Genomic DNA, 19,858 nt, shown 5'->3' on the forward strand with positions numbered 1-19,858 from the left:
TGCTAGAAAATAGATGATAATTAAGCGTTCACTAGAAATTATACTGTTGCCGAGACTGTTTACTGAATTTATTTCACCATTTTGCTGTCTTTAAAAATGTATATAGAGTGGCATATATAAAAACTCGCCGTCATAATTCGTGAGAAGATACAGATAGCTAGTCACGATTATTAATATTAGCCGAAAGTCGTGATACAAGTTTATAAAATTATACAGAAAACTGTTCGGACGTAGAGAACAAAAATAACTGGAGTGTGAGAGGACTATAAATTACTGATTCCAAAAATGTTGCCAAAATCGTCTTGGACGTCTTGGTCGTGAGCCGCAATTCGTTAATATCTATAAAGATTGATTGGTTGGTGCATCTCCGTTAGTAATTGTACATTGTAATTCTGCTCCCTCCTATCTCAAGTAATATATGGTCTCAATGATTTATACATGAAGATTCCAATTTAAGGATATGCTGACTGAGTTCTAAATCCAATTAGCTCTCGCTTCTTCCAAGGATGATGACCTCTCTCGAATGATGGTTCGGGCTCGACTAAAATCTTACTTCTTACTTCTTTGACTCTCTCCTCCTACTCTCACTTTTTCTGTCACTATCTATTTATCTTTCTAACTTTTCTAATTCGTTTCCAAAGAAATGCACCGCTATTTATGTAACGTAAACAGCAGAAATGAGTAGAAGATATATAGAACGGTTGCTTTTAGGTCAGTTCACAAAATAATTTTAAATCTTAAACATCTCGTCGCCCAACTATTTGAGGTAGCCTTGTATGAAAAGTTTAGATATTATGTTAAAAAACGAGCTCTCATATTTACTATATAAAGTACATCTCCCATGTAGGCACTTACTAAAGAAACTTTAAATCCAGGGCTAGTTTTTAATTTGCTTTAGGATATACGCCGCAAGCTTGCTGTGAAGAATGCGATGTAATTCGTCGGTTTTGTGACGACTTTCTCGAAGGTATACACACGACGCAATCCTAAAACACTCTGTTTTACTCGCGAAGTTTTCAGCGAGAGCAGAAAAATCTTCCCGGAAGGAATCGCGTGCGGAGAAAAGCGTCAGCAAAACCGATGATTTTGCCAAAACTTTGGAAACACGTAGAGTGGCACCGAGTTTTTGTACCGTAACTCGATTTTTCGGAGTTAGTTAAAAGCACTCTTTAAAGTTCCGCTTGCCGCAACGCTATAGAAGCTATCAGAGATGGAAGAGGAACTTCGCGGGCTCGAAAGTTTTATGAGTTCTAATGCAGAATAAAGGGATAGTTATACAAAAGTTAACTGCGGAACAACCGTTTATTTTAACGCTCAATCTTTACATCCTGTCTTCACGATCTCTTCGTACAAGACATGCTCTAATATTGGCTCGTGTTATGAAGTTATCGACCCGTTCCTGACAATATATAAGCAACAAACTGGCATCGTGGCGCGAAATCGTTGTTTCTTGGCGCGTAACCGCCGCGTTTTTTTTTTCTAATTCGCTTATGAGATAGCGAAGGATCGAATTAAAAGTGCGATAAAAGATAGATGGCTGCCAGCAAAGAGGAAGGAAATAAATCGAAGTTAGTCGGCGGGTCGACTCTTCGCTCGGTTACGGAGGGCACTTGCGCGGACGTGACCTCGGCTCTCTATACCTTTTCCTCTCTCTCTCTCGCTCTCTTTGGCTCGATAAACGGACGCTTGAAATTCAATGGACGTTGGCAGGCCGCATAGCCATCCGTTCCTGCCGAAATACCTTTCAGAACGCCTCGGTTCTGCGCGCATCGTTTCGCTGCCGACAAGCCGCCGCGTCTGATATTTAATGTTTCTCGCCCGCGCAGTTTAGTATCTCCGATCGAAGCGATGTGGGAATGTTACATCGTCGTCTTCGCGATCTGGCAATGCTGTTTCCGCCAGAGACGTGCCGCGGCGAGGATAAAATCATCTCAAGCTCAAATAACATCGTTACCGAATCATCTACAGAATTAACCGCGTGTTGCCGTCGAGTTAAGTCAATTTCGCGGTCTTCGGTAAATCTCGAGATACGGGATGTTATTTTACCCCTTAAATTTTGCAGAGCAGCGAAGTAAACCTCGAATTATATTCTGACTGCAAAGAGCCAGATATCGCAAGTTTAGATATAATGTAGAAATATCTTTTTTATTTTTTGTATATAAAAATGTAATTTAAAAGTGAAATTAAAAGTCGGTAAGTGTGAATTGTTTTGTAAAACAATTAATTATACTGGTAGATGTCAATTAATCAATTAACACGAACGCATAATTTCTTCACAGATCTTGCAATTACAATTAGCGATGATTTGGCGCTCGCGGCAGTATAAACTTGCTGGCAGTAAGTTATATAAGATTCGACGGTGAATGTTCTTAGGAAAAGAAATATATTTTATGGAAAGCTCCATTTCGTTTCTCTAAGGAGATTTGGATTACGAAGGGCCGCGCCGATTCCACGCGTATATCAGAATTCCTTCTACCGTCGACCATTTAGTACCTCGTAAATGTGCCTTACTCTGACTTCAAGTGAGATTTTCCATGCCATCGCGAGCTCGAGAGTATCCGTATTGAGAGCGTTTATTGGTAATTTAAAATTTATTTTGATATTATAGACAGCTTCTCAGCAATGATCCCTAAAAATTATTGCAATCTTTTAAAATTTATAATCACTTAAGTCACTATCAAATAACTTAGCACAAACAACACACATAGCGCAATTTACGAAATATATAAATACCAATTATATCATCGAGATACATGAAACATAAATTACGTTATACCAAATTATGATAAAAGTCGTCTAAACGACTTTTTGAAGAAGGAAATGGCTTAAAAAGTGTATACCTAACATATATTTGATCGGTTTTTATTTGCTTTTACATTGTTGATACCGTTGTTTCACATGTCGACTTTGTGCTATGGGGGAGACAACATTTTACGGGTAACGTGGTAATTTATCAAGTTCATGTTTAAACGCGACGATTTTCCGTGCCGTATTTAAGGTAGACAAATTTCTCGGGACATTTCGACGATAAAAACAAGAAAAAGAAAAAAAGAAAGAAGCGCATCGCTATACGTACCGCGAGATTTAGTTGTTCCCTGGCACACACAAAAAAGAGACCTCCGTAATGTTTGCAAGAACGTGAATATATCGTCTACCTGACTGCGCATGGGATTCCTAAAGAGATTTGGATTACTATTCCTTCTCGGAGGAACCATGACTGATATCGCCAAGATTTCCGTGACCATTTCTATGTCGGGAACGATTTGTCCTCGGAACGTCTTGGTCAAATTCAAGCATTATTACGTTATGAACACACATTAGAGCTTATCGCAGTATTTATTAAATCTTGTTTGTTATCCTGGAAAGAAACTGTTGCTGGAAAGTAAAGAAGCTATACTCGTTATAAAACTATGCAAGTTCGCGTTTGTTCTCAACTTTAACTTTTCAATTTTTGATATCGAGTAACAGAATCCCGGATTATCTTCAAACTTACGAAAAAAGAATCTTGAGCTTTGTTTGAACCTTTCTCGGGATAAAGTATTGAAGATCCTTCATATTGTGATCATCTGGATCATTATTTTATAAACACGATTCGGAATCAATGCAAAATTTAAAAGGTATTTTATCACAACATCGTTTAAAGTCCGTTGCTTCAGTAAGATCGACGTTTTGAGATTCTCTATACAGAGAAGATTGCGTATCATCTTCTAAAGCAGTTCGGATTATCTGTTACGGTCCGACGAAAGGAACTAGCAAGGGCAATTTCTCGAGCCACTTGCACGTTCGAGCGCAAATGGACTTCCCGTGAAAATAGCCAGTCACCGTGCGCGGTCACACACATGTTTGCCGTCAATCTCACTGAAATCCTCGATTCATGTTTGCTTGTACCCTCTGAGCACTTTAGCTTGTAGTTGCACTTTGTCTTGTAGTGCCGTTAGAAACGTACCCGCAGGGATGTATCTCCTTTTATCTTTCGCCGTTTTTCGTACTTGAAACTAGGTTCACTTTTTTTCCTTACCGATAGTCATACATAAAAGTGGAGACATTATAGCGCGTCGAGCGTTTTTCACGCGTTCTCTGTCTATTCTCGAAGATAAATATCCAACGTTTCGTGGGTCTACATTGATTGAGAAAATATCTGAAACTGGAGTACGCCACAGGAAATTTGATCGGGGTGACAAGAGTGAAAAGTGCACAAAATATATCAGTGTCAGTCCAGAGCAAAAATAAATTTTTAGCAATTTTTTTATGTTTGTCGTTCTGTGGTTGGACGATTAAAAACAAGATTAGAAGCACTTTTCTCATACAAACGTCAACTCTTTTGCGGAAATTGTCTGTAATTATAAGTTACATTGAATTGAATGAGTTGCACATATTTTTGTCTCTTTTTTTTCATTAAACGTTCCTTTCATTATAAAATAATTGATTCACTCGTTATAAAATCTGCAACTCGTATGATTATCGTTGATTAACGATATGCCAATGCGGGACGCGTTTTCAATTTTAATTACCGCGGTGCAATGCTGAATAACTCACTTATTCGTAGACCGGAACTTTGATAATTGCGAGAAGTAGCCGCGAACAGGTAGGAATTTTTAATTAGCAATCGCCAATGATTGATATGACTTTTTAATCCGTACGGCAACGATGGTTCCATACGAGATAACTATAGCCGCTAATCAAGTTAGCGTTATAGATCGAATTTCTCGAATTTTGACGCGTCTGTCATAAATAAAATATTTCAATTGCGAGCGTTGGCGATCAAACAGCTTTACGTGTTTCTATCGGTTGACGCAAACAATAGATAGACTTTTATAAGACTTTTCCGATATGGCGTGACTATGCTACTGACGCAGTTTACACGGTTGTAATATTAATACATATGCATGCAAACCATGAAAATCAACGCAAGGCAACGCGCGCGAAACAACTTCAAGGATGCAAATGCGTATCTGTGTATTTGTGCAAATCAATGTATAATTTTATTCATGACGAAACCGTCGGCTTAAATATGTAAATTATAAGACCTACTTAAAAGTTTTCTGTCACGACGTATATTATTCCGTCGATAAACGGATTAAACAACCGTCATTCTCAATGCCCGCAAAATATTCGCGCGACTCAATTCTTGTTTCCGCGATCGCGCACCGTCCTCTTTTTCAATAAGCAGTGACAAACCTGTATAGTATACACGTTCCCCGTTACTTGATGCAGCCGGGATAATTTATTCCCGGCGCGTCACGGTCGATAATGGCGACGTTAATTTCATTTATTTACGGCGTTGGTGTTTCTCAAGCGCAAGACCCAGTGATTTAGGAACCTCGAGCAGCGATTCGCGATTCACATCAAACAATATTAATATGCATGAGAAGATGAATTAACGTAAAGCGCCTCGCTCGTCGAGCTAGCTAGGACGTAGAGCATTCCTCCGCGATCGTGTGCACGCGCGCGAGTATGTTGGACGATAATACGCGCGTGCAGAACGCGGCAATGTCGAAAATTGCATCTCCAGATCGGTGCATCCAATCAAGCGGGATGTGTGAGCATGTTAACTTAATTATGGAAAGAGGTCGGGCAGGATCGGAAAGTGGAAATGAATTTCGTGCGGTATTATTTCGTTCGCTGTACAATGAATTTTTCACGGCACGCGGCATCACAAAATCGCACAAATTAGTCGCGAGCTTGTTCGCATTCGTGAGAACTTAGAGCCGATCTTTCCGCGAAAATTGGATGGCTTTTATGCAGAGCGCTCTGCGTAATAGGCGCAGTTGGTGAAGCGAGCGCTGGTACTCCTTGGAGAGAAATAAAGCGACTTTCGTACTAGTAGAATGTAATTAAATGCATATCTTTTTTTTGCAATTTTCAAAGTTTTAGCGTTAAATGTTAACGTATTTTAAATTGAGATTTTAATAGTTTTAAAAGTAAAGTTTAAAAATTTTTAATAGCCTTAAGCAGAGCCGGATTATATTATCTGTTTGTATTTTCAAAACATATAATCTTTAAATTATTTTATCTATCGGTAAGGAAATAAGGGTTGAGCTAATTTGGATTTAGAACTTAGTCGGCATATCCTTAAATTGGAATCTTCATGTATAAATCATTGAGACCATATATTACCTGAGATAGGAGGGAGCAGAATTACAAGATGTACAATTACTAACAAAGATGCACCAACCAATCAATCTTAGATATTAACGAATTGCGGCTCACGACCAAGACGTCCAAGACGATCTTGGCAACATTTTTGGAATCAGTAATTTATAGTCCTCTCATACTCCAATTATTTTTGTTCTCTACGTTCGAACAGTTTTTTGTATAATTTTATAAACTTGAATCACGACTTTCGGCTAATATTAATAATCGTGACTAGCTATCTGTATCTTCTCACGAATTATGACGGCGAGTTTTTATATGCCACTCTATATACACTTTTAAAGACAGCAAAATGGTGAAATAAATTCAGTAAACAGTCTCGGCAACAGTATAATTTCTAGTGAACGCTTAATTATCATCTATTTTCTAATAGCAAAATGGCAAATATAAAAGTACCATTAAAAAAAAAGGAAATAATAAATATGAACAAAGAAAAAAAAATAGCATAAATTACTTTGGAGAAAGGACAAATTCTTTTCTATCTTGATATCGTATATGTGAAAAAAGAGAATATTTTTCATTTTTATAGTACACTGCAGTGATTATAACAGTGGTTTATTTTCTAGCACATGCTCTCTCTTTTATTCTATGGCTCCAGCATAGGCGTGCAATTTTGTCACTTTAATCTCCAGATAATTTCTAAAACGAGGAGTAATGCTTCTCCTCAATCTCTAAATATGATTACATCACATGCAATAGTTTTATACAATCCTCACGATATATCGTAATGTATACACAAACACGTGATAAATATTTCATTCGATGCTAATCGCGCAAGTGAAACCTTTTTGCATATTACTGGCATATCAGAATGCACGCGTATAGTAGTTTTCGATTTCCAACAAAAAAAAATTACTTTCGGATGGATATCCGGTAAAGCTTCTCAGCACAAAAAATCCCCAAAACGCGCGCGGTATTGATTATGGCGGCTTTTTCGGCGTTGATTCGCCCGTTGAATTTTTATGTTCGACAATATTATTTATTTCGCGAAATCTCTCGCCGTTTTGTGGATACGGGATGTACACGGTGCATGTGCGTCTAGCGCCGACGACGGCAGTAATATCTTAATGCAGTATTCAAACCGGCCGAGATATCGTTGACCCGCATCCCTAGGCGCATTTCGCGATACACGTCACGGCCGACATCTGCGAATTTGCGATACGTTTGTACGTATCTATGGCTCCGACAAAGTGCGATATAATTTGCGTGCAAACGAAGAGAAATGCGTAACTTGATCACCTGTCTGCGTTTAATACAAATACAACCGAACAAATATAGATTCGCGGTGATGCGTACATGTACGAGGATTTAGAGCAAGTAAGAGTCGTTCGGTCGCGCTCACTATTGAAAATTCATTACAAATATGAATGTTCCATAATGTCTAAATTGGATATCACATTAATATTGTCATATTATCACATTATCACATTATCATATTAACTATTGATTTATATGCAAAAGAACATTTGTTATATTTAAGTTACATATTATAATGTGTTATATTAAAAAGAAAAAAAGAGAATTTCTGACATCATCGGAAAGTTAAATCTTTCAGTTTCTTATACAGATTTTAGTTTATATATACCGTATTAAATATAGTTAATATATTAGTATACTTATATATATCTTTTCAATAAAAGTCAATTTAATGCAGAAATAGTTTTTACATATATTAATTTGACGAAAACACTTAATATTTTACGACAAGCTGTAAAATGAGGAGCGAATATGACAAAATAAATTGCTCTTCGAATCTTTCTTATAATTTATAGCGTTATTTTAATAACGGCGACGATGCAGATATGTTCCTCTCATTACGTCGTCGAGTCATATTACAGGCACATATCAAAACTTGTTGCGTCTCGGCTACCACCAAGCGACCATCGACAAAAGATCCCCTGAAGAAACCTCGTCGCTCGAGTTTCTATTAAATTCTTTTAATTAATCTCCTTGGATACCCTTAATTGATGTCCGCCTGCCTGCCTGTCTCAAAATCAAAATCGCACGAGCGAAATATCTCTTTTCGAGGATCGCTACTCGAGTGAATCGAGGGTAAAACTCTGGGCCCTTTTACCGGCGTAAGTGGCAATCAAAAGAAGTTTTACAGTGTCGACAACGAAGAGGTGGAAACTGCCACGTTGCGTCTTAAATATCGAGAATGGTCGCACTCAGCGAAGTAAGAAGGTATAGGTACAAAGAGATTAAAATAATTTTCACATCGAGAATATCATTCTAAACTTAACTCTCGAGTTCTCATTTGAAAATCTAGATTTTATTTCTCATTTCGAAAACATCTCTCAAACATATTATTTTATAATGTATTTCAATGTTCAAAATTTAGAAATTATTACTATGCCTATTGAGAAGTTTATAGAAATTAATCTATCATATATAAAAGTAATTAACGATTATCATACGTATATTCTTCCGAAATTAAAAAGATCAAGCAACGTTTCTTTCCTTGATGTTCTGTATAACACGCAAATACGTGTCTATCATCGCGCGTATAATTACTTATTACGGGTCTATGGCTCATCGCACAACGTTCAAATGAGCACACAGGCAATGCAATTACACCAAAGCGTAGCTGCATAGTGAGGTATCGAAGCAGAGAGGACAAGCCGTATAGCGAGATGAGCGAGACACGGAGAACCGTACAAATACTATTCGCAAATTCGGTTCTGCTCACACGACCAGGACTATACCAGAATCTGGTTGTAAATTCAAACACGAATACGTCTATATTGATCGCATGAAATATATCTCTTTGATCGTGCTTGGAAACGCGTTCCCGATATGAATCTTTAGCGCAAAAATATAAAGACGCTTCCACGTTATTTAACTAAGAAATTCGCGAGAAATATCTTTCGTATTAAATCGCGAGAGAGCAATCGGACAATAACATATTTAGAATGCTCACCTTAATTGAACGCGTATATCGCAACGCTGAATCACTTATTCAAATAGTGCCCCGCCGCGCGAATGGCGGACATGTTGACACTGGTTAGTACGATGCGCCCGCAAACCAAGAGGCCAACTGTTCTATTCACTACCAGAATTATTGTCCATCTACGAATTTCCAAGGGCGGACAAGATCCGATCTACTAATGCCACTATCGATGTCTCAACGCGGTAATGGTCCTTGAGCTGCGCTTACAGACGCACGTACACACGATGATGTGTAATAATAACAAGATATACATATATATTTTTCTCTCTCTCTCGGAGAAAGCGCGCTCCGCAACAATAACAACAAGAAATAACTGCTTTGTAAACCGGCATTATCTCACGACAACGTACTCGCTAAGAGGCAATTGCGAAATATGAAGTTTGCTAAGATTGATAAACTGTTTGCAAGAGCGAGATCATCAACTCAATTGGAAAACTTAAGAATGCGTTTTCATATGTTGTGGTTTCTAAGAAATATTTCGACAAATATGAGACATTATATCTAATATAAATATATAGTTTTCTCATATGATATGTTAAGTTAGTTAAAAAGTAAAATACTTTATAGTATAAACACTGAAATAAATTTCTATTCATTTACTATAATAATTAATTATAACTATATATATATATATATATATATATATAATAAATAAGAGATAATAAATATATAGATATATAGAAATAGAGTTAGAAATGAGTTTTCACGATAATTTTTCTACAACAACATTGTAACCAAGGAAGGATATGAAGTTATATTAGAGTAGATTCCAGAATTACCATTTATATAATGGTCATTATCATCGTTTCGATAATGATGAAAGCTATCGTACTTCTATTATCTCGTTGTTAAAACTGTCGCAAACAAACTATTGCAAATTTAATCAAATTATTTGCAAATCTAATCATTGCTTTTTCGATTAAACTATAACAAACAATAAAAAAAATATTCAAATTAAAAAATATCTGAAAATATCTTTCTGTATTGTGACATATGTTAGGTAGAAAGTATTAAATATTGCAATCGCTCTATATTCGCGTATGACGAATCTATTAATAATTTACAGGGATATATTATATATACTAGAGAGATGGACATATATATATATATATATATATATATATATATATATATATATATTAATTAATGTGAAAATAAAATTTCTTTCTTTTCGGAAAAGCTTTATTTGTAATATTCTTATATTAAATATCATAATAATCAGCCTTTGAAAGAAAATTATGGAATAATAAATTAAGATAAACAAATAATAAATTATATTATTTAACCATATCTTTTCTTCTCTCTCTCTCTCTCTCTCTCTCTCTCTCTCTCTCTCTCTCTCTCTCTCTCTCTCTCTCTCTCTCTCTCTCTCTCTCTCTCTCTCTCTCCTTCTGAAGAGTATATCGTAAAAAAATCCTACACGTTATCAAAATTCAAAAATTGTAAAATGCAAATTACAAAAAAATTAATTTTTTAACAAATTAAAGAACGTTATCGTTTCATATTAAAATCTAAATTTAAAATATCTTTTTCATTAATACGAAAAAATCTAGGGAACGTTGTAAAAACTATACGGTACAGAAAAATTTTTCCATGATTTTTAATACAAATTCATTTTAATACAAACTTTTAACTAGTTATGCTTCTTCGATACCCTCGGGTGCAATTATTCCCGTTTAACTTTGCAGATCGCCACGCACGTTCTACACACGGACCGAAATTCGATTAATTAAACAAGCGCTACGATTAACCCATTTCTGAAGCTGCTCGAAGCGCCAGCAAATCAGGCAAACATAAGAGAATGTAGCTCGTGTGTATATGGCTGCCTCATACACAGTGTTTTATTGTTACGGGTGGATCATCGGTTAAATTAATTATTACTTTACATGTGGGAGCCGACCGTAGCAAGGATAACGCGCTTTAAAGATGCAGTTATTATTTACAGTCGCACATAACGTATTGGAAAAGTACTACATGAGCGCGAGCATTAAGCGAGAGAAAAATTACAATGGATTATCGTTGTAAGCTCGTTTGTAGTCATTCGTTTCGTAAAATATCGAAATATAATCTCTACTTTATATTCTGACAGAATTTTTCCGATAAGTGAACAAATACGGTCGATATAGCAATTCAGTTTTTGATTTACTGATTTGCGTTATACAAAATACTAAGTACCTATGCATTCGAAAATATATACCTAATATTACATATAATAATTAATTATTTCGATCAATTCTCAATAATTACATATTTTGTTGGTGATATAATATTTATCTTATATTAGTTCGCATAGTTCGCGATAACTTGATGTCGTTACAATAATAATAATTATTTTGACTTTACTTTGTAATTAACTTCGACACGTGCTTTGTATTTTTAAATTTATTTTTCTGTCAATTAGATATAAATTAAAATGAAATAAAAGTTTCTTACTTACTTTACTATTCTCTTTTCAATATCGAATAAGGAATAGATTCTCTCATCATTCTAAAATAAAAACAGAGTTTCACAATCACAAAAACATTTAATCATCGTTCTCAGTGAATGTTTATTTTTACAAAAATATCCTATACACGCGCAATCTGTCTTTCGATCTGTTAACGACAAACAAAATCGAATAAAAAAATATACGTAATAGAATAGAGACTTATATATCCAGTCAAATCTAAAAACCTCGATAAAGTTTCAAATTCGTAGCGTAATACATTTTGGATCAGTTATTTGCAATTCATTAAAGTTACCTCTCTCAACTTGCTACAGTTTATTCTCAAAATTACTCTCAAACTGATTAATACTGATCGTAACCGAACTGAGATAACCACGTTCGCGCTAATTCCGCGGTTTAACAGTATCGCAAAGTTCCGGACGTGCGACGGTCGCAATGCCGATGTGGGATTAGAGAACGATGAAGTGAAATCGCGGACATTTAATGCGAAACCACCTTCAACCACCACGAGTCCCGCGGGCAATCGCGAGACGAAGTAGCCTCTCAGATTGTCCAATCACGCGTCGAAGAGCGGAAACATAACGCGTATGTACAACGTAAGGCAACGATAGACAATAGCGTTCTCCAAGGACCAAACTATAATGCTAACGCTTCATCGTCGTCGTTGCCGTTGTCGTCGTCATATTGTCATAGTTGTCGCCGGTACCGTCGGCGTTCCATAGTAGAGGGTGGACCAAATCAAGTTATATCGTCCCGCTGAGCGCCCATTATAATAATTGCATGCACGAGACTCGGATCCATTACGGTGGTCCACCAACGTTCCCGTGAACCGGAAGTCGAAACTGTCCCGCAGGAGAGCGCCCGGAATTTCGAGAAGAGAATTTCCCGCGTGACTGCAATTTTGCGACTGCGTTCGGACGACGGTCCAACGACGTCCGAACATAGTTGGCAACGACACATACGTGTGTATGTATATAAAGCACGATTGTTCTTTATGAAAATCAATGTACGAAGTTGACCGAAGTATTCTTCAATGTATCCATGCTCGACGTATCATCGATAGAGTCAGAAAGGAGAATTGTAGAGGGTTAACGTGATCCTACATAAAATTCGACTGACTGATTTCACAGTAGACGTTGTTATAGCAGCAGGCAAGTCACGAGTACATTCGAAAAGCTGTTTCAGCAAATTACTACCTTCCTTCCCTGTCGTGCTTTTTGGTATTGCGTACTGTTAGCAACGAGAATTTCAGCGAGAATTTCAAGCGTGAATTTTCGAGATTTTGATACCAAGGAGAAAACAGTAAAGTGAATAAGAAGTCTCTACCTTATCTTTTGATTAACGTCTAACTGGCATTAAATCAAAAGTGACACGAAGCACGTGTCAAAGCGCAATTATCATTATTGCGAAAACATTGAATCATCACTAATTAAATAAGCGAATTGACAAAACACATTTGAGTAACGACATAAATACTTATTAATCAATATACTTCATCGCCTTACTCGACAATTATTCTAAATTTCCATACATTCATTTGTGTAGATTCAAATCAATCGAACACGATTAATTACAATTTAAAAAGCAAACTTTCTTTCGCTTAATTAATCTTAAGAAGAAGAATTTGTTTAATTATTTTAAAACTAATTATTTTCGTGTATTTATCGGTTCTAATTAAAACAAATTACATGTTAATATGTTCACGAAGATATAATCATAGAGTATTTATGTGTAGTTTCCATAATTGAGATATTAATCATATTAAAATACGCGGTTTTTAATTATTCTTATTTAAATATGTAGCAACAGCAGTTTTATTCAGATATTCGGCTTGATGATGACCACTTGTTTTCCGTTTTTCTCGCATAGTCATTTTATTTCGCGATGCTACTATGCATTATTTCAGAGAACTCTATTTTCAAACTTAAAACTAACTATTTACAGTTTGCCGGGCAATGCACTTTATGTATATTTTATGTATTCCGATACAGTTACTTGATGTATTTTATTGATCTTTTATCTTTTTTTACCAATAAAAAAAAGCACGAAAACGTTACTTCAAAAAATACAAAAGCGTACAAGACAATATGTTTATAATGTTAAAACCTCTCATTAAAACTATGATACATATAACTATTTTGCAACTGTAAAATATGTGTATATCTTTGCTGGAACACGAATGATAACAGAATAAAGAAAAAATGGATAAAAACGATATCCATTCAAATTGGGCAAGATTTTATATAATTACAAGACGAAATATCAAAACAAATATAAAATTACTATCAACAAAGTACAACCATCAAAACCGAAAGTCAATTTCGATAACTCTACTATAGACGATTTCATAAATATTTCTTTATACTAATTGAATCATTCGCTCGGTAAACGGCAACGTTATTCGAATTAAGTCGAATTGAATTCATAACGTTTCGGTACCACTAATTGTGAGTCGCATACGAAACTGGCAAGAAAGTTAGTGCAAACACGTTTCGTATAACTACCAACGACATCGACCTGACAGCATGCTCTCATTACGTCCCGTAATCACGGTTAACTTTAAAATAGTAGTCTTAATCGATCGTCGCGATCCATCTGATGAGTTTGTTAATGCCTTATTGATTATTAATGGAAACTGCCAGTCTCGATAAAACTCTATTTCGTTTGACAAAGGACTGACCATTTCAAGGCATTTTCTAATAAATCGTATTTTCACGTAAAAGCATTAAACTTCGAAAATCGATCAGATAGAACTGGAGACACTTCTTAATGATGTAACTGTGATTTGCTTCTCGTCATAATTGAGATGCATAGATTCTTTTTATAATAAAATGACAACAGACTATCTTTGCCGACTGAAATGTTATGGTCATTCACGAAGTTATAATTGCGAAAACATCATGGTACAATATTCCTGTTTTAATAGAGTAAGGTATTATAAGGTAAGAATATGTTATTTTATTCTCTGCGTTTCTGTTTTAATTTTAGCCCGCAAAAAAATTAAACAAAAAAGGAAACTCGTATATAGAAACTCGTATCATGGTAAACTTCCATCCATATTAGTTTCCTCCGTGTCCAAATGACACGCGAAATACCAGATAAATAAATCTCAACGGCAGAAATAGGGCGATTTGATTTTTCGAAATAACATCGACGTTTATTATACGCATCAGCCATGATTAATTACGCGATTCTACATGCAGGGGCAGATGACTCTCGTTACGTGAAGTACTGTTCGCTAAAACCTCTTTGGATTTTAGGGATTCGAAACAATAGGTTTAGATAGATAATGACGAGAGCGAATAGCTGCGACAAAAAGCCCGCCCCGTGCGATTGCATTTCACATATCAATCCGGCGTATTCGTTTTAAAATTGTGGCTTTTAATATGGATGTCCTATACAAGCTCAGAGATTCAGCGATTCATATCGACAATTCTATGCAATCCTTTGATATCAATATCGTTAGAAATATATTAATAGTCGATAACCTATGTATAACAAGTATTGTAGCGTATAATTTACATAGATATCATCTCTCATAAGTTGTTTAACCAATATCAACCAAAAAATCAATAATATTTATATAAATATAAATTTTATGATCGATTAAAAAATATTTAACAATCACGCAAACATTTTTTTTCCAGAAAATGCATATTACACGCATTATGTATATTGCATAATATAAGCAACGGATATTGATAATATCAATCTCCGTTTTCGTCACTTGTATAGTCCGCCCGAACCACCATCGTCAGCTCGGCCCACACCTCAGCGTGTTTGCATAATTTATTCCGGTGACGTATGCGCACGCGTTATGCCGCGACTTGAATTAACGGCACCCGTTCACCGCGAATAAATCGCTATAATTATCAGTGCGGCCGAAATGAATTGTACTTGCAGCTCGCACGCGGTGCCTCGCTGTAAAGTTTGCACGCTGGTCGAACTTGCGCCCGCTTTCCGACCGATTTGCGCGGACTTCCGATGAATTCGATTCTCTCCCTTCCCCCTATATCTCACTCTCTCCTCGCTTATACTCCACCTCAACCAAAGATCAATCACGACTTTGCCCCCGCCAATAACTATCGTTGACTCACAAAGCAACTGCAAATTTCGCTGATTACCGGAATACTTTGAGATTATCACCCTCACAGTGCTTTGAATATGGATGATTAAATCGCAAATGGAGTATATCAGATACCTGAAAAGCAGTACATCGACTACTTCTCTTTATAGATAGACGTAACATATATATCTGGGGTGTTCTAAATTCTCGCAATTTCTATATATAATTTTTAATATTTTAAATAAATATATTCATTAAATATCATATTTGTGCATATCGTTTTATAATATTTAACATTAAATATCAAACTTTGCAATCAAACCTTTGTATGTGTGTGTGTATGTGTGTGTTATAGAGTAAAATACATATTTCGGATCAGATCCTAATTCGATAATATTATGGAATATTATGGTAATAATTATGACGAATCGTCACTTAAAAGTATACCGTGTGAAATAAATTTTGCTCAACGAAACGACTCGACAGTTTCAAATTGTATCCAGGTGTATATGTACAAGTATCATATCAAAAATGTAAAAACTACATTATTTGTCGCGCGCGTATATTTACACCATGAAAGAAGACGAAGGTCTGAGAACACCGACACGTAATACATAAGAACGTATAATACATAACTTTTGCATAAACAACAGGATGCGGAAAATGATTTACCTGCGAAGAGAACAAACTTGGAACATGTTGTCGTGAATTATATACTTTTCCGCATGCAACTAGCGTAGAATAATTCTAGAATTCGTAATTCCACGCAATAATTATTGTGATGATAATGTGATTCACATATTACGTGAAAAATATATAATCTGCTTTTATCTATTGTTTATTTTTATTTAAAAAAGTCTTATGACTTCTCTTAATCTTTTTACATAAGTTAACTTCGTTAACTGCTTCGGATTAATGAAGTTAAGAAACTAAGCTAATTGGCTAAGTATTATCATTTTACTCCTGTTCTCAGCACACACAGTACTCAAAAGTACATACAAAGTCAAAACCGAGTAGTATTACCGAGTACATTATTATACCAGCCACATCTAATCGAGAATAATCGATTCATAATCTCTACGGCGACGTATTCCGTGGGTAATAATACAACGTCTACAGCAGCGCAATTGTTCGCGGGCGACACGGTCGACGTAGCAAAGTTCCCGTTCTCGCAGCGCTCATGCAATTAGAGTTTCGCGGCATGTGTACCACCGTGTTTGCAATGTGTCGACATGTCTTGCCGCAAAGAGCGAGATTAATTGGCGTGAATTACTCTGGTTGCTCTATTCTCAAAAGCGAGCGCGACTCACATTTGAACCGTTGCCGATCGCGTCACAGATCGCGACCTGAAACGTAGTCGGCACTTTGCCACGCGATACATGTGTTTCGCCAGCTTGCAACGGAAGCGCATAGTAGAAATGTAGGTAGGAGAATTGTTCCCCTGAATTTTTCATTCGATTCTTCGAACGCGATAATCAGTAAGTTAGAAGAGACCGATCTCCGCTATTGTTAGCCTTTCGTTGTTTTAGTTAACAAAAATTCAATTTTGAAATTCGATACGTCCATTACTGTAATTAAAGTGACAGCCATTCCATTTTAGCTTTACAATTATAAACGTATCAGTGAAATACAATTTAATAGACTTTTAACAATTCTACCAGAAATCCGCAAATGGTCAAATAAAATTGATAGATTTGATAAATTTGATATCAAAATATCATCATATAAAATCGGCGTGTATTGTATAAAAATAACTATCCTTCATAGCGTACTGCAGCATGCTATCATGTATAAGTATTGTCTCATAATAGATAAAACGTAATAAAATGAAGAATGAGGAATTGAAAAATGGAAGGTTCATGATGTAGCGACGTCATCATATGAACGTAAAAAATTCTTTCGAACGCTTGACCCAATTGCTCGATTAGCATGCAGAGCAGTCAGTAATTACTTAAAATTTACATTATTGATCGTCTAAAAGTATCGCAAGACAGAGAACAAACAAAATTAATTGAAAAGTGTTATATAAGTTTAGAATAATGACGAACGTTTTCAACTTTTTTATAAAAGTGCAAATTGTAATGGTTCTCAGGGTTAAATATACATATAAAACTTTTGTCAAATTAACTTTTACAAAATAAACACAGTAAAGTCTTCAGAATCGATTACTAAAAAAGTTATAAAATTATAACCATTTTTATATTTATTTTTTCAAAATCGTAATTTAATTTTTTTAAATATTAAAACATTATCTCAAAAATAGTCAATAATGAATTAATATTCGTAAAGCGGAGAAGAGTTTTAGATTCACGTAAATCAAAAAAGAATGTATGTAAGTTTTCAATCGCGGAAAGTTATATTCTGCTGTTAGTTTATCTCGACCCGAGAATAGAAGATTTCCGCGATGCAATGATCCTTAATTATTTAATGTACGATGTCCTAATCCTTCTACTAATGCGCACGGATTCCACAGTATTCTTTTACGAACACGTTCCTCGTTTCGCCGGCGGCAAAGAAAAAAGAAAAAAAAATCACGCGAGTACTCCATTAGCGGAAACGAACGTGCGCGGTTATCGCCGCCGGCTCTGGTTCTTCGTATATGTATGTATATTGACAAGAGTAAAACGACAAGCGAACTCGTCGTTGCGAGACGCGCGGCGTCGTATTCGCGCGTAAAAATGTTCAGAGAGACGCGCTCGGGAAATCGTTATAAAAGTATAATACTTGTACACACGCACACGGTACGCGTTTCGAAAATTGGGAAACATCCGGATAAAGCGACAAAAACGGATTTTCGCGTCATTTCATTAAATTAATAATTCTACTCGCGAGCAATATTAGCTGATGGGTAATATCAACGAGTAAAGTGAAAGGGCGCACGAGAAATGGAATATAGGACGGCCGATTCATCTGATATATATCTGTATTTATCAATAATGTCCGTAAATTCGCGCGCTTTCAAAAGAATTTTTATGTGAGTCGAGCACAACTCGCATACTAATTAAATATAGAACTTTCTGATAGTTACTATTAAAAATCACGAAGTCGCACAAAGACTAAACAAGCTGTACATAAAAGATCCAGCGCTCTTTTGCTGTAACATTAACTTATATTCTTGACGGTTATTTAATAACTGAGCATCAAGACTACACAATGACTTGCATTTTCTTGTCGAAAGTATAATCAGGATGAGAAGATATTAAAATTCATTGCGTAATTGAGACACAGCCATGTATTAACTATAATTAGAATATGTATATCATATGCCTAATCATTTTATATAAGAATATTCTTAACTTTCTTTTACATAATTTTTCGCAGAAAATTCTTTACAGTTACATTTATATTAATATTCTTTACATGAAAATCTGATGATCTTTAAAAAATCCGGGGAGAAAAACGCAACTAAAAATTTCGCATTAAATTCGTCTACAACGTATCATCAGCCAAACAAAATACGTATCTCTTTTTACGCAATTTACTCTTGTGAAAAAAGTGTCTATACTCTTTTGTAGTAAAATGTTAACGAGTCTTTTTTTTCGTCGGACTTATCCGGACGGATAAATAAAACACGAAAAATATTTTTTCGCGGATAATCCGGTGAAGTATGTAGAAGGTGATAGAAACTCGTTGGTACAGAACAATGAGAAAATGCGAAAAATCGTGAAATGCAAGCCGAACGAAGAACTCCCTGGTAGATAGTGCATTTTTCCCCGCGCAATCACGATTTTAAAAATGCAGGACGCGCATCGCACGATACATCCGCTAAAGACTACGTGATGTTTGGCTAGCGGTACTTCACGCGGTAATTACCCGCGAATTTGCAACCGTATGCCGGTGAATTCCCGCGAGCGCTCAAATTGAGTGTGCATAGAATATTGCTTTTTTTAATTGCGCAAAAAGCTGTGCGGCCATCAATATTTCCAGACGCGCCTCATGATCGGATAATGCAATTATCAAGTCAGAGTACGCATTTTCCTTTTCTTTTTGCAGAAATATTTCCGGCTTAAGGCTCCTGGGCTCTTTCCCGACATCTCGTGAGATGTGACGTCAGAAGCGAGAAACGTTGAGATTTGACACGTTGAGAATTCTTGCACGGCATTTCCAAATAAAAAGGTACATATTTGCATAAAATAACACTTCAGATCACTTCAGCACACTTAAAAAATACTCCGAGTTCAAGTTAGGTCTACCCCTTTCTCTTGAAAGTTAATAAACAGCTTAAAATGAATTTAATATGAAA

General features: G+C 35.8%; 1 protein-coding gene and 1 long non-coding RNA gene across 16 annotated transcripts in view; one reads left to right on the forward strand and one right to left on the reverse strand.

Moving 5' to 3' along the window:
- The window catches only part of LOC143898161 (uncharacterized), a 277,565-nt gene that overhangs the window by 189,626 nt on the left and 68,081 nt on the right, over nt 1-19,858 (reverse strand). The gene's annotated exons all lie outside the window — the stretch shown is intronic.
- The window catches only part of Mp (collagen XV/XVIII-type protein multiplexin), a 229,525-nt gene that overhangs the window by 144,380 nt on the left and 65,287 nt on the right, over nt 1-19,858 (forward strand). The gene's annotated exons all lie outside the window — the stretch shown is intronic.

Source organism: Temnothorax americanus, unplaced genomic scaffold (genome assembly GCF_048541705.1).
Source record: "Temnothorax americanus isolate GAGA-0224 unplaced genomic scaffold, ASM4854170v1 Scaffold22, whole genome shotgun sequence".
In the NCBI taxonomy this organism is placed as follows: domain Eukaryota; kingdom Metazoa; phylum Arthropoda; class Insecta; order Hymenoptera; family Formicidae; genus Temnothorax; species Temnothorax americanus.